The following is a 14,918-nucleotide window of genomic DNA, read 5'->3' as shown; positions in this document are numbered from 1 at the left end:
TGTTAAGCATTTGTGAATATACACAGTAATACAGTGATAACACTACAGATGGACACAACACAGGTTTTATAAAAATAAGTATTCTTTATATAGACTTAACACAAGACGACAAAAATCCACAATACTACACTTAAGATTACTTAAAAGATGATTAAAGCTGCTTAGTTCAAGTTGTTGTTAAATGCGACAAAGTTCTCAACAAAGTCCTTGGATGCGTAACGCAAAGTAAACAAAAGGCTTGCAAAAGGGGAGATGCGCCAGTTCCGTAATCCGTGGGAACGGTTGCGTCCTGCCTCAATGCTTGCGCAGAGTAGGGGGCTCATCAGGAGCCTTACCGGAAGAGGTGATGCGTAGATTCTCGGCCTGCGGGCCCGTTGAGGTGCGCAAAATGGAGCCTTGATGCGATGCAATGATTCGGTTGCGATGCAAGAAGATGGCGCCCTTGATGCGGCGATGTGTTGACAATGCGATGACGCCCTGGCAGCCTTGCGGTGACTCTGTACTTTGGAGTGGCCCTGCGACACACTTCTCCAGTGATGCGATGGCGACTCTCACAATGGCGTCACGCTTCTGCGGTGATGCGACAGCAGGCAACTTTGATGAGCACACGCATCCAGGGAGATGCGGCGAAGGCTCACTTCTCCGGCGATGCGACGATTTCTGCTGCGGAGGCAACATGCTTCTTCTCGATGTGTCGCGCTTCCCGCTCCCAACGGCACGCAAGTGACTGGAGTCAGAATTCCCAACAAGGAAATTCAGGAGGGAGCTGGAGGTGAAGTCTTTTGTCCCTGAGATTTCAGCAGGAGGTAAGCACAGTTCAAACCCTTGGAGAATATTCTTTAGATGAAAGTCCTTACAAAGTTCCTTCTCCTTTCCCTTGGCAATGAAGCAACCACTGCAGCCCAACCAAGCAAACAGCACACTGGCAGAGGGGCAGTCCAAACTCCTGCAGCTTCCTTGGTTCTTCTCCTTGGCAGAAAGGTTTCTTGTTCCAGAAGTGATCTAATTTCTTGGGATCAGGGTCCCAATATTTATACCCCAAAATCCTTTGTTCTCTGAAGGCAGAGAGGCTTCTGCCTAGTCCAAACTAGTTCCTGGGCACTTTGTTTACATGACTCTCTTCTTCCTTTCACTGTGCAGGGCAGAGACATCAGCTGCACAACAGAAGGTGGAGCCAGCACAGGGGAGGGAAGATACAGCTCTGGAGCACTCTGTTGACATGATTCCTCCTCTCCTTTCACAGTGCAGGGCAAAGACATCAGTCAAGCCACAGGGGGTGGAGCCAGAATTGTAGAGGGAAGGCCCAGCCCTATTCAGGTCCCAGGTGTAACTCCTCCCTCCCATCTAGATTTAGATTTCTCTATTCACCACCGGGCTGCCCCAGCCTGTCTCCTGGAATCCCCCAGCCCTGTCACTCACAAACCCAGACAAGGAATGCACAACCCAGCAGAGGCAGGCTCAAATGGTTAGGCAAGCAAATACCTGCTTTCTAAAAGTGGTATTTGCAAACACAGAATATTAAAATTAACTTAACTAAAAGATGTATTTTATTATTCTGAGTTCAGGCATACTAAATTCGAATTTGTACCATGTTCCCTGAGTCAGTTAGGATTATAAAAATGTAATAATCTGATTTGCCATTCTGGCCTATGAGAACAGGTAGCCTTCAATAGTGAAAAACGAAAATGGCTGTAATTCACTATTAGAACATGCTACACACATCAGAGTATGTCCTATCTTATACTTACAATGCACCCAGCCCTTGGGCCTACCATAGGGGTGTCTAATATAAAGCAAATGGAAGGTTTAGAGACTGGCTAGTGGGTACACTTGGCCAAGTCGACATGGCACTGCTAGACGGCACACACGCCTTGCAATGGCAGGCCTGAGACACACTTTACAAGCTGCCCCTGTGGGTGGCACAACCAGTGCGGCAAGCCCACCAGCAGCATTTGATTTACAAGCCCTGGGCACACATGGTGCACTGTAGTAGGGGCTGACAGATAAATCAAATAACCCAATCATGGAATCCAATCAGTATATCAATTTGGAACACTTGCACTGTGGCACTGATTAGCAGTGGCACAGTGCCCAAAGCATAAATCCAGCAAAAACATATCAAAACAGAGGAGGCAATTCGTCAAAAATGGAAGGGAGACTCCCACAAATGATGTCAGGTCTTACACTCACTAAAAGTGAGTGGTGGAAGGATAGAAGCCAGCCAATCAAAAGGCTGGTAAAGAGGTTATGTTCTAGGGGAGGGGGAAACACAAGAAGAACATGCAGAAACATGAAAGTCATTGAATAAGCAAAGTAGAGTGACAATAAGCCCCTGTACGTTCTTGTAAGCTCACGCTAGGTCTTCTGCCAGCTATGCCATGACTGGTAAGCTCAACCTAAAAATGACCATGTATGTAACACACAATACAAAGGATTACATTTTCGAGTTTAATGATGTATTTTTATTATACAACTCACTGTAGAATGTGTAATAAAACTGTAATGATTCAAATTGATGCCTTTTAGGTTTCACACCACTGTTTGGGCAAGCCTCTCACCCCTCTAAACTATTTTACATGGATGGAAAATCATGCCCTCACTATTACAATAGGTTCTCTGCAACAAATGAACTGATCTAGCTTAAACAGCACACAAGCCTGTGTCCTGCAGGTTAATCGTAGTTTGTTGCAACAGAAACAGTTTATTTAGTTTGTTTAGGGTGAAACTTTGTTAAAAATATACTGCGTCGCCATGTTGGAAGACTGTGGACTGCTGTCAGTGACAGTGCTTTCAGTTAAAATGTTCGACATAACCCAGCGTCCAATGAGAATGGATGAATAATGGCCAAACTGGTAACTTTATAATTGAAGAATCTAGTTTGACTCCCGAAGTCGCTTAATATTATGCGATTCTGAGCAAATCACTTAATATACATAGGCCTAAAATGCAAAAACGTGACCTCGCACTAGTCATAAACCAGTGCTTGAGTAAATCCCTCCAATGCCCTTGGGCCAAGTTAACGTTAGATAAAACTGCAAAAAAGGTGACACAGGTCTCTGTCACAGCAATACTTTGGGGTTAGTTAATGCTGGTGCAGTGCAGTACAGTGCTGCAGGAGTGTAACCATTGGGGAGAGGATGTGGTCTGATGGCTAGATTGCTGACTTTGGATCTGGGAAACCAAGGTTTGAGCCTCGGATCGTGTCCACATCCTGTGACCTGGGCAAATCACGTAATCTCTAGGTGCCTACCAAAACAATGTGTCCTTGTGTAACGTAACCAGTGCTCATGTAAAGTGCTCCAATACCTTGGGGTCGAGTTCGTGCTAGATAAATCTGCAAAAAAATAACATACATGCCAATAGGCCCAATTCTGGCAAGAGATCCTAATTTTTTAAGCAAAAACTGGCTTTATTTTGACTTTCTCTTGCCTAAAATGGTCTCTCTTTCACTCTTTTCGCTAGATGTCAATGGGATAAATACTTTCTCCAGATTCATTTTTTTAATCTCCCCATTTCCTTTTTTTTTTTTAAATATTGGCATGTATGCAGGATTGGATTGGTAAGGCGGGCACTTGGGCAATGGGCCGGTGTCTGAGTTGCCGCTGTGGGACGCTTTTTTGGGCAGCGTGTTGGCCGATTTGGACTGTGTCTGTGCAGGGCTGCCCTCGGCCCACAAAGGGGGCCCTCCTAAGAGGGCGCCTCTCCTTAGTGCCACAGGATGGCACACGAGTCAGCCTCTCAGTGTTTGGGACCCTCGAGGGTCCCCCATGCCTGCGTACATATACCTCTCCCGCCCACTGTTCGCCCTCTTTTGATGCTGCCATGACGCCGTTTTGTCCTCCGCTGGACACGCTGTGCTGGTCTGGTGTTGTGTTCTGTGGGGGCGGATGCGTTGCATACTTGACCGGCCTCGTCTGTCCTGCAGTGAGTCTGGACCCTGCCTGTACATAGTGGGGGACAGCCCAATGGGTTTGAGGTGGGGTTGATGGGGTTGCTGCATGCTGTGGTGTGCGGTCCCCACGCTCACCGCTGGAAGCTTTGGCATGTCGCGTCGTGTATTCGGTTATGGATGTGGTTGCGGTGGTTTTGAACGAGGGAGTTTGAGCCTTTTGCGAGCATCTCTAGTCAGATGGTTAACGCGCTTGCGGCGGAGGTCCGTGTAAAACAGCGCAATTCCTAATTGGTCAGTTCACCAATAGACATCTTCTGAAATGCTTGATGGGAAACGGCAGGCTGTAGAGGTAATTCCTAACAGTGGCTGCCGACCCACGATTTTAATGTCTGTAATCAGTAACAGAGCATGATGTGATACCCCAGAAGGATCGTGAGGTGTCTATCTAGGGGAATGTCATGGGTTCGAATCCTGACCTAGGAACATACACAGCAATGGTTTGAATTTATGGGTATCATTAGAGTAGCTAAACGCCTAACAATTAAAGCTACATGATAGTATCGAGTATGGCGTACTGTGTCGAAAACATGATAGGGCCAGGTCGCTTATGCTTGACCATATAAAACCTGATAATAGGGTTCCAATCCCCACTCCTCTAAATTGTGTGATCCTGGGCAATTACAGGCTTGGTTATTGAGTTGGGCATCCTCGGAAGAGTAATGTTCGCTTGCTCTCCTTGTGTTGTATTGCTGTTTGGAAGTGCGTCAGCACTGGGAATGGGCCCCGGCCCGCGCAGGCCAGATATTGGGGGTGCAGCAGGGGCTGCTTGCTCCTCCTTCCCCCTTCGATACAGGTGTTTCTTGGTAGACTGCATTCCCTCTGAGTGGCGCGTTACGGTCGTACCTCGGACAGGGGTGCCATGTGTGTACGCGGTCTGGGGAAGTTGTGCTTGATGCTGTGGGTATCCCTTTTTGTTTTGCTGTGGGTATAGCTGCACACACTGCACGGGGGTTGCAGATCCGGGGTGGTGTTGTTGGACAGTGAGTCCGGGGGTGTCGCTTTCATGGCCCCTGTCTGGGGTTGCTTGCGGCTACTCGTTCTCCTCACCTACCTTGGTAGTACGAGCGGTGGGGTGAGCTTTGTGTGTGCTCCTTGGCTGGCGCAGTTGCACTGCGGGTGGGTTGATGACGGGCACAGCTTGGAGAGCCCTTCCCCCGGGTGGATTTGCTGGCGTGGGCGCTTCCATAGTCTATTGAGGGGACTGATTGTGAGGGCATTTGAAAGATACCTTTAGGGGCTTTGATGTCTTGGCTTCGGGGTGGGCACGGTTTGGCTGCATCAGTACAGGGCACGTACCTGTACGGGACAGGATGGATTGGCCTTTCAGTCAGTAAGTGAGAGGCGCGATATCCATCCCGAGGCAGGGCACCCCCCATACCTATCTGACCGCGGCCCTCTGGGACTGAGTGCTGCAGGTGGGGAGGCTGCAAATGCCACGTGGCTCGGGGAGCAAGCTTATCGTAATATGGATTACGTTCATAGTTCGATTGTATATATGTACTAGTGGCTGATGCATATTTACAAGTTGCTAATTTAAATCAAGCATATGATACTACCATGCTATGTGTAGCTATCCACCCTGTAAGGGAATATTTGGAGTGTAAACGTCACTATATTTAGCTAGTAGAGTGCTTTAATCAACTATGCTTTAATATCCTTCACCTACTGTGCGAGAATATATCCAGGGCACATCAAATCTGGTAACCCATAGGCAACGCCGAAGAATTCTCCACAGCAACAACTGTCGTGTTGCCATGGGTTCCGAATTTTGATCCTTTATACTTACTCCTGAGGCCACAGATTTCTGAGCTCTCGGGGTTGAGCTTTCACACATCAGAGTAGGATAGTCTCCATCGGTGAGCAGGCTATGGGCATGCTTTGCCAGGTCATTACCAGATCTGTCACCATGCAGGTGCTCGCCAGAGTAGAGCATGCATAGGGCTGTGCAAAGGTCTGGTCCAACTCAGCAGTGCAGTTACACACTGGTTCCGGAGCCATGCTACAGGGCTTCTGTTACATAATTTTTCCCTTCCCGGTCAGCTTTTGTGTATGGTTTCATGCAAAATCCAAAACAGTATCTCAGACCAACACAGGACCTCAAGAATAAGAATTGGAGGGGGGTCTTATGTTATTACAGTAATATTAGTAAGCTGCTGCAGGGTTCCTGTGTTGAAAACACGTCACTATCCCTAAATATTGATGCAAACAATTTGAATTCGGCCAGAGTGCTCGTCAGTCCAGCAACCTGGCGAAGGAGGGCACTTAGGATAACGGCGCATGATATTTAACCCTTAGGTACACATGTGCCAGCAGGCAGGGACGATTTCTGCAATAATAGGTGAAGGCTTGTTGATCTATACTTTGTTTCGATCTGTAGGGATACATGTGCTTGAACTATGAACTGACGGACATAACACTGCCCTCATATACATAAGTTGTATCACAACATCACCAGTTTCCTATACTCAGGGCCACTGGAATCATGGCGATGCAGAAGCTCTGCACAGACCTTTGGGCCTGCATTAGCCGCACATATCCTCCTCCATTATGGCCCACGCTATGATCATTCTGCTCTGACTCCACTTTTGGTCTAGCTGATACAATAAAGCCTGTGACTTGTTTAATCTCATTGGACACATGTTGGCACATTTTGGCCATGCAGTGTTTCTGTCTCAGCATGAGGGCTTGCGATTGGTTTGGCATGTTTCTAGTTGAAGGATCCAGATGTGAACAGTGCGGTCTTCTTCAATATGAATAAATCTTTTGTATGCGGGACAGGTTTAAAATTCATTTGAGAGCCATTTCAGGGGCGTTCAGGAGCTACAAGTAGCTCACGCATTACCTGTTTGAGGCTTATCGAGATCACAATGTGAGGACCATGTTGCACCAATCAAGGATGCAAAGGAAGTTTTAAACATCTGGAAAAGTCCTTGCTGGTGGCTAGGATTGTTGAAAGTAGGTTACCCTCCCATGAGTGAGGTCTGATTTAACATCATAGTTAACGCTACCAGAGGTAGATTAATAAAAGGTATTAACGAATAATCATGAATGAGCATACTAGGGAGGTTGAGGTTCAGAGAAAGATATGGCCAGGGATCATCAGAAAGGGCAGGGCTATTCAAGACCGGTTCAAAGGGACATAAGATAGAGTACTGGCAGGACTATCTTGTCTGGGTTATCTGCAAGAGGGAACTGCTAAAACAGCTTGGGCCTCAAATGTTATACAATGCATGTGTCTGTACGCACCCAGATGTTTACCAGCTGTGGGACGCACAACACCTTTCCAGGTAATAGGAGCAGTTAGTACCGGGGCATCTCAGTTCAAGTAAAATAAAGGAGTTTTAACTCGATAGTAACTTGCCACGCTTGTTGCGCTTCAAAGACAGAGGTTGAATGTCTCCTGACAAGTTCTGCTTGCATTTGAGTCGTTTAAAACAATGGGATGGGTGCTTACAATCTCTTTTCATTTTGCAGTCAAAGAAAGAAATGGTAAAGAAAGAGTAGTGCATGAACTGGGCACACTTAACAGTAAAGCCGGCAATAATGAAGCACATAGATTGTATTCCACTAGTGGGATGCAGAGGTTTCAGTTCGGGCCAGGTAGAAGCAGATTTTGGGGTCTGTTTGGTTTACCTCAAAGGGGCTGTTTTTTCAGATCTGATGGTCCTTTTAACCTCGAGGTCTGCTTGTGGCGTCAGAAGTCTCTGGCTTTTGCCTGTCTGTGGTCGTCCAATGGCTTCACATCAGAGACATTAGGTATGTCTATGGTTCATTGCGGGGCTTATTAAGTTTTCATGACTAAAGACATCCATTGCTCTTTGCCACATGCTCCGTATTGCATCAGAAGTAGGGCAGGCACGAAGTATAGTGGGGACAGTCACCAACTTATTTATGGTGTTTTGGTTTCCAGAGACATGTACGCACCCTGTATGCTCCCTGCAGTCGTTCTCTCTGACTAGGTTTATGCAGAGGACAGGGTGCAAGCATGCGCTAAGGGATGGGTCCTTTGACTTCATTCAAATGTGAACGTGGTTAGTTTCAGGCCAAGGAGTGACTGCATGACCCCCGGGTGACGGGGAGGGTTTTCTGGGTGGCAGAATTCCTGAATATTGCACAGAGTGTTGTTTCCACTGAGTGGGGCAGGTTAGCAGGCCTCCTCTTGTTGGTGTTTGAGGTGTCGAATGGGTCTTTTAGACCGAGTACAAATAGGCTCTATCCTGTCAGCTGGGGCGTGAGTTTGCCACTCACAATAGGGTGCTAGTACCTTAATAGTGTTAGAATAGAGGGTTAGTAGCACAAAGACGGACTACTATCAGAGCACATTCTGCTTTTATAGTTAAGAGGGTACACTGACCATAGGTTTACTCCATGTCCTTCGATCCAAAGCGGCATGCTACAGGTTACTTCAGTTAAGCAAAATATCCTTGGGAGTGGTCAGCCAACAAGGGGACGAATGTCCCAATTTTGGCCTAGGAAGACGGGTGGGTGTGGTGCTCCCTTACAAGGGGTAGGGAGAAGGGCACATTCAGATCAGGCTTGGCTGAAGGGTATTCTGCTACACCCAGCTGGAAGATAGATGTATGGCCCAGTGGGTCTGGTCACCACTTACCAGGCCCTTCGGGAGAGGGGTACTCTCAGATTTATGCTGACAGCATGCCCCTTACCAGTTTCAGGCTGTACGGATAATAGGGGCATGATTATTATGGCAGGTAATGCAGGTCCAGACAGGTGCTTTTGCAGTCATTACTTTTGTAGGAGCAGCAAACAGCGTTCTGGGCGGGCTTGGCAGCGGAGCACACCATGTAGGTGGGACGATGGGAATCCCAAGGTTTTATTGGTACAGCTGTCTGTAGCCACCCAGGGGAGTGGCCGGATTGACAGGTTAAGTGTACCATGTACAGGCAAACTTTGAGCTGTCCAAAGGCACCCTGTGAGGCACCAGAGATGATTGGGTGCAGTGCTATTGTGCAACTAGGTGCAAGCTGGAGTGGTTGTATAATGTGGTGTGCATTGCTCATTAAAGAATGCTAGCAACTGAGCATTTCTTTATTTTGTCAGGATCTAAGGTCTGGGCTAGAGCCGTCCATGCGTCCTGTGTGTGGCACGATGGGCGGAATCCAATAAATGGAGGCATGGGTTTTCCACCACTGACTTACATTGGTTGGGGGGGCCAGGCAAGCACGAGTACAGCTTGGGGTAGAAGCTGTGGCACACTACTGAGATAATTTGGCTGGGGGTCCCAGGCATGCGCTGGAACAGCTTGCTGTAGAAGCTGCGACATCGTTTTGGTCATACACTGGGGAGGTGTCTTTCCTGGGTAGGAAGGCACTGCTGTATGAAATGAAGTCCTCCATGCATAAGATGAGCAGCTAATTGGGGGCATATGAGTTATGGGGGTCAGGGATAACCCCTTGTTTAGTAGGGCGAGGAGCCCGGTCAGGGGAGGCCAGGAATCCTCGCACAGGTAAGTTAACAGTGCCATGCGTAAAATTCACTGAACAGAGGTGCTTTAGCTTTATCAGGCATGGGTTTTAGAATGCCAAGTACACAGGGTGTTTTGATTAAGAGGAAGTTCACCTGTCCAGAGTGAACAGGGACCATGTACCTGGGAGAGGCCTGGGAATCAGCAGGATGTAGGTAAAGATGCCTACCTAGGTGGGGGATTAAAGAAAAAATTGGTTCTGTTGGGTAGTGAAACAACTGATTTGTTGATTCTATTTGCATGCGATGCTACCTCCTCCCTCTGACAGGAATTCAAAACAGGTTCTTACAATAAATGAAAAGAAAGACCTGTATATAACTATTTATAACTTTATATTTTGAAGATGCATTCAAAGTGATTCATAAATGACTGTCATAGTAAAAAAGTGCAACATGTGACAATAGTGAATAGTGCATATACAATATGTACACTAGTGATTTCCAATATAGACAACTAGCAGCCCGCCCCAGCGTTGCCTGGGGTAGAAGGGGGCTGGGGGCTGCATTTCAGGTTTGCGTGCTCTCCTGCCCAGGCCCCCGCCTGCCACGACATTGTCTGTATCCCGGACAATGTTGTGGCGGGCGGGGGCCCGGGTGGGAGAGCACGCAAGCCTGAAATGCTGGCTTCCCCTACCCCCGCCTGCCCTGACATTCCCCAGCAGCCCGTGCCCCCGGCCGCCCCGACCCTGGCTGCCCCGGATTCTTACCTTGCCTCTGCTGCTCACACCGCCGGTCCATATTTCTCCGCTCTGCCACTCACCACCTGTCCGCCGCCACTCCTCCCCGCGCCATGTCCGCCTCTCCGCTCCGCCGCTGGCCTCACTTCACCGCTCCTCCCCTGCGCGCCATGTCCGCCGCTCCGAGTATATACATTTGTATCTCTTCCTTGAGTGACTTTACTATTTCCATTTGTATTTCTTCCTTTAGTGACTTTACTATTTCCATTTGTATCTCTTCCTTGAGTGACCTTACTATTTGTACATTTGCAATTTTTCTTTCTGTTTGTATCATTTCCTTGTGTGACTTTACATCTTGTACATTTGGAATTTTTTCTGTTTGTATCTTTTAAGTACCGCATGTAATCCTAAATCCTTATGTTTTGCAACTGGTTTTTATGTAAAGCGCTCTGACACCCTCGGGTAAAGTTCGCGCTATATAAAATTGCATTAAATAAAAAAAAAATGTTTTTAAATGAACTGACAAGTAGTGGACCTAGATGTGCTAACCTGTGTATTATTGTTAGAGTGCATTATTGCCGTCCGTGGGGGTGAGGCAATACTGTTTCCAGCGGCATATTAGACAAATCCTTCTTCTCCCTTGGTTTTGCTCAGTTGTTGGATTTTATTTAGCCCCGAGTCATCCCGCACGAGGGCAGATGCTATCGAATAGTCATCTTTGTTTTTCAGCACAAAATTGTCACTTGAAAGCCGTTCATCGCTCAAGAGTTCACCGAAATAAAACAGTAAAACAGAGAACCCGATCATGCGGTCACAAAGCGCCAGGATACCCGTATTGCATATGTCAATTCTTTTAGATATTCTATGTGGTGTTCTAAAACATTTCTCCAAAAGGTGGTGCGACAGGCGGAGCCAGGGGATTGTTTATATCCTGTCACAATTTATGGAATGTGAAATTCCGTTACCTTGCATTACCTTTATTGCACTGCTTGAATCGTGTGCTAGACTATTTATTCATTACGTGCTTTTTACTTAGCATGGTGCTTGCTTACCAGACTCGGCTGTGTGTGACATCTCGTGCAGTAGAATCCTGGTGGGCGTTCTATGGACATCAGGACTCTGCTGCATGCAGACGCTGAGCGAATCTCTAGTATGCAGGTGCGCGCGTGGCCTTGATACACATAAAACTCTGCACCGGTTCTCATGCTCTGCCACTCACCACCTGTCCGCCGCCACTCCTCCCCGCGCCGCTGGCCTCACTTCACCGCTCCGCGCCATGTCCGCCGCTCCTGGGACGCTGCTCCTCCCCTGCTCCTGACGTGACGACGCACGTCGCGGCCAGCGCTACTTTGGGGGAACTACTTTTTGTAAAAATTAAACTTTTTATATAACGTTTATTTTAACAAATTTTAAAGCCTATGACCATCTACACACCCTGCAGATTTCAACGGTGTATCGGGTGTGTAGATTGGCGCTGTGGTTCCCGAGTTTACCTGGCTCAAAGGTGCAAGTTCTCTCTTTATAATAGTAGTATAGATTTATACAGATATATGCAAAGTTGATTTTCAAAAGAGGCCCTGGGGTGACGGTGGCCACACCCAGTGCTGTGGTGGAGTTACGTGGCGATCCAGAGGCTGTAAGGTACAGAAGGGTACACTCTGCAGAAGCACAGTAAGGGTGTTACAGCCAAATATCCTCAGGGAGGTCCTCGCGTTGGACCCTGGAGGAGTGACAGCGCCCCGTTCGTCCTATGGGCGGTTGTGGACCTGAGCAACCGGGGTTGCCTGCAACGCTCCGCCCCCTTAGCTGGGAGGGCGTGAGTAAGGGGTAGAACTGGCGGTCTACCGGTGGGAGGAGCTATCCCCTCCCCGAAATCTAACAAACACCGGTTGGCTAGGGCCACAATGTAATTTGGCTCATCAGGCAGGCAGGCGGCTAGGGGCTGCCTGCCCTGGGATCGCCCGTAAGATAACCCACCATGTTGGCATATATGTTATGCAAATAACCCTGCAGCAATTTTCTCCACTAAGAATGTGCCTTGTCTGATTATTTCTCCAAGTTATTGCTGTGGGAGGGATGGGGAGTGTTGCCGCCATTGGCACTATGCAGGGCTGCCATGGGCCCAAGAAGGGGGCACTCCTAAGAGGGAGGCCCCCCTTAGTGCCACAGGATGGCACACAAATCGGTGTCCCAGGGTTTAGGACCCTCGAGGGTCTCCCATGCCCACGTCACTTCCGGGCAGGAGGGGCGGGGGGGGTACATATACCTCTCCCTACCACTGTTCGCCCTCTTTTTATGCTGCCTTGATGCTGTTTACCTCCCCACCGCTTACCCGGCGTACAGGCAGGGGGTTGTGTGTTTATCTAACTTATTATTTTGTGTTGCAGGCGGAGTTACAAGGCGATTCAGAGGCTGTACGGTACAGAAAGGTACCCTCTGCAGGAGCACAGTAAGGGTGCTAAAGCCAAATATCCCCAGGGAGGTCCTCGCGTTGGACCCTGGAGGAGCGACGGCGCCCCGTTAGTCCTACGGGCGGTTGTTGACCTGAGCAACCGGGGGTTTCCTGCAACGCTCCGCGCCCCCCTTAGCTGAAGGGGTGTGAGTAAGGAGGTGGACTGGCGGTCACCAGTGGGAGGGGCTATCCTCTCCCCCAAATCTAACACCGGTTGGCTAGGGCCACGGTGTAATTTGGCTCATGAGGCGAGCAGGCGGCGAGGGGTTGCCCTGGGATCGCCCGTAAGATAACCCACCATGTTGGCATATTTATTATGCAAAAAAACCTGCAGCAATTTTCTCAACTACAACGACATTGCACCGTCGCAAGACCTCTGCAACTCCCTCACCACGTACTTCTACCGCAAGATCGCAGACATACACTACAGCTTCAGCACCCAAACCCCGCCTCCAGCCACCGAACCAACAATCACACCCACCACCCTCAGCGCCTGGACCCCCATCAGCACTGAAGACACCACCCATGTCATGAACACCATCCACTCCGGCTCTCCCTCTGACCCATGCCCTCACCACATCTTCAACAAAGCCGGCGCCATCATCGCACCCCACCTCCGGAACATCATAAACAGCTCCTTTGCGTCAGCCACCTTCCCAGAGAGCTGGAAGCGCGCAGATATCAACGCCCTACTGAAGAAACCCTCAGACGACTCTAAAGACCTCAAGAATTTTCGCCCCATCTCTCTCCTTCCCTTCCCGGCAAAAGTCATCGAGAAGACTGTTAACAAACAACTGACTGCATTCCACGAAGCAAACCACTTGCTCGACCCATCTCATTCCGGATTCCGAGCCAACCATAGCACCGAGACCGCACTCTTCGCAGCCACCGACGACATCAGGACCCTGATGGACAACGGGGATACAACCGCTCTCATCCTCCTAGACCTCTCAGCCGCCTTTGAAACCGTCTGCCGCCGCACCCTAATAACCCGCCTCAACAACACTGGGATCAAAGGAAAAGCTCTGGACTGGATCACCTTGTTCCTCTCCGAAAGAACCCAGAGAGTCCGACTCCCTTCCTTCCGTTCCACGGCCACCAAGATCATCTGCGGCATACCCCAAGGCTCCTCGCTCAGCCCAACCCTTTTCAATTTCTACATGAGCCCCCTCGCCGCCATCGCTCGTAATCACATCCTCAACATCATCTCCTACGCCGACGACACCGAGCTGATACTCTCCCTCACCAAAGACCCAGCTACCGCCAAAACCTACCTCCAGGAAGGAAGGAAAGACGTTGTGGAATGGATGAAGCTCAGCCGTCTGAAACTCAACTCAGGCAAAACGGAAGTCCTCATCCTCGAACAATTCCCATCCGCCTGGGGCGACTCCTGGTGGCCAACGGCGCTGGGCACCGCACTGATACCCACGGACCACGCTCGCAACCTAGGATTCATCCTGGACTCCTCCCTCACAATGACCAAACAAGTCAACGCCATCTTATCGTCATGCTTCAACACCCTGCGCATGCTCCGAAAGATCTTCCGGTGGATCCCCACCGAAACCAGAAAGACAGTCACCCAGGCCTTCGTCACCAGCCGACTGGACAACGGGAACACCCTGTTCGCAGGAACCACAGCCAAACTACAGAAACGACTCCAGCGCATACAGAACGCCTCCGCACGACTCATCCTCAACATCCCTCGCCGCAGCCACATAACACCCCACCTGAGAAACCTGCACTGGCTCCCGGTCAGCCAGAGGATCACGTTCAGGCTCCTCACCCACGCACACAAAGCGCTCCAGAACATGGGCCCCGAATACCTCAACAACCGCCTCTCGTTCTACAATCCCACCCGCCAGCTCCGCTCCGCCAGCCTCGCCCTCATCCCACGGATCCGCAGAACCACAACCGGAGGAAGATCGTTCTCCTACCTGGCCACCAAGACATGGACCTCCTTTCCCTCACACCTACGACTGACCCAGGACCACCTCACCTTCAGGAAGCACCTAAAGACCTGGCTTTTCGAGCAGTAACAGCACCCCCTCCCTTCAGCGCCTTGAGACCCTCACGGGTGAGTAGCACGCTCTATAAATGCATTGATTGATTTATTGATTGATTAACTAACAATGTGTCTTGTCTGATTATTTCTCAAAGTTATTGCTGTGGGAAGGATGGGGAGTGTTGCTGATATTTGCACTATGCTTTTGAGATGCTGTCAGCTGCCCATTGGGGGCCTGAGCGGTCTTTCCGAAGGCTGGCGGGCCTCTGCTACCTCCCATTTTACCAACAGAGTGGAGTCTCTTGCTGGGCCGGCCCATTTATGGATCCAATTGGGCAGGGGGGCCCCGAGCAG

Source organism: Lissotriton vulgaris, chromosome 11 (genome assembly GCF_964263255.1).
Source record: "Lissotriton vulgaris chromosome 11, aLisVul1.2, whole genome shotgun sequence".
Taxonomy (NCBI): domain Eukaryota; kingdom Metazoa; phylum Chordata; class Amphibia; order Caudata; family Salamandridae; genus Lissotriton; species Lissotriton vulgaris.
This window is presented reverse-complemented; position numbering follows the sequence as displayed.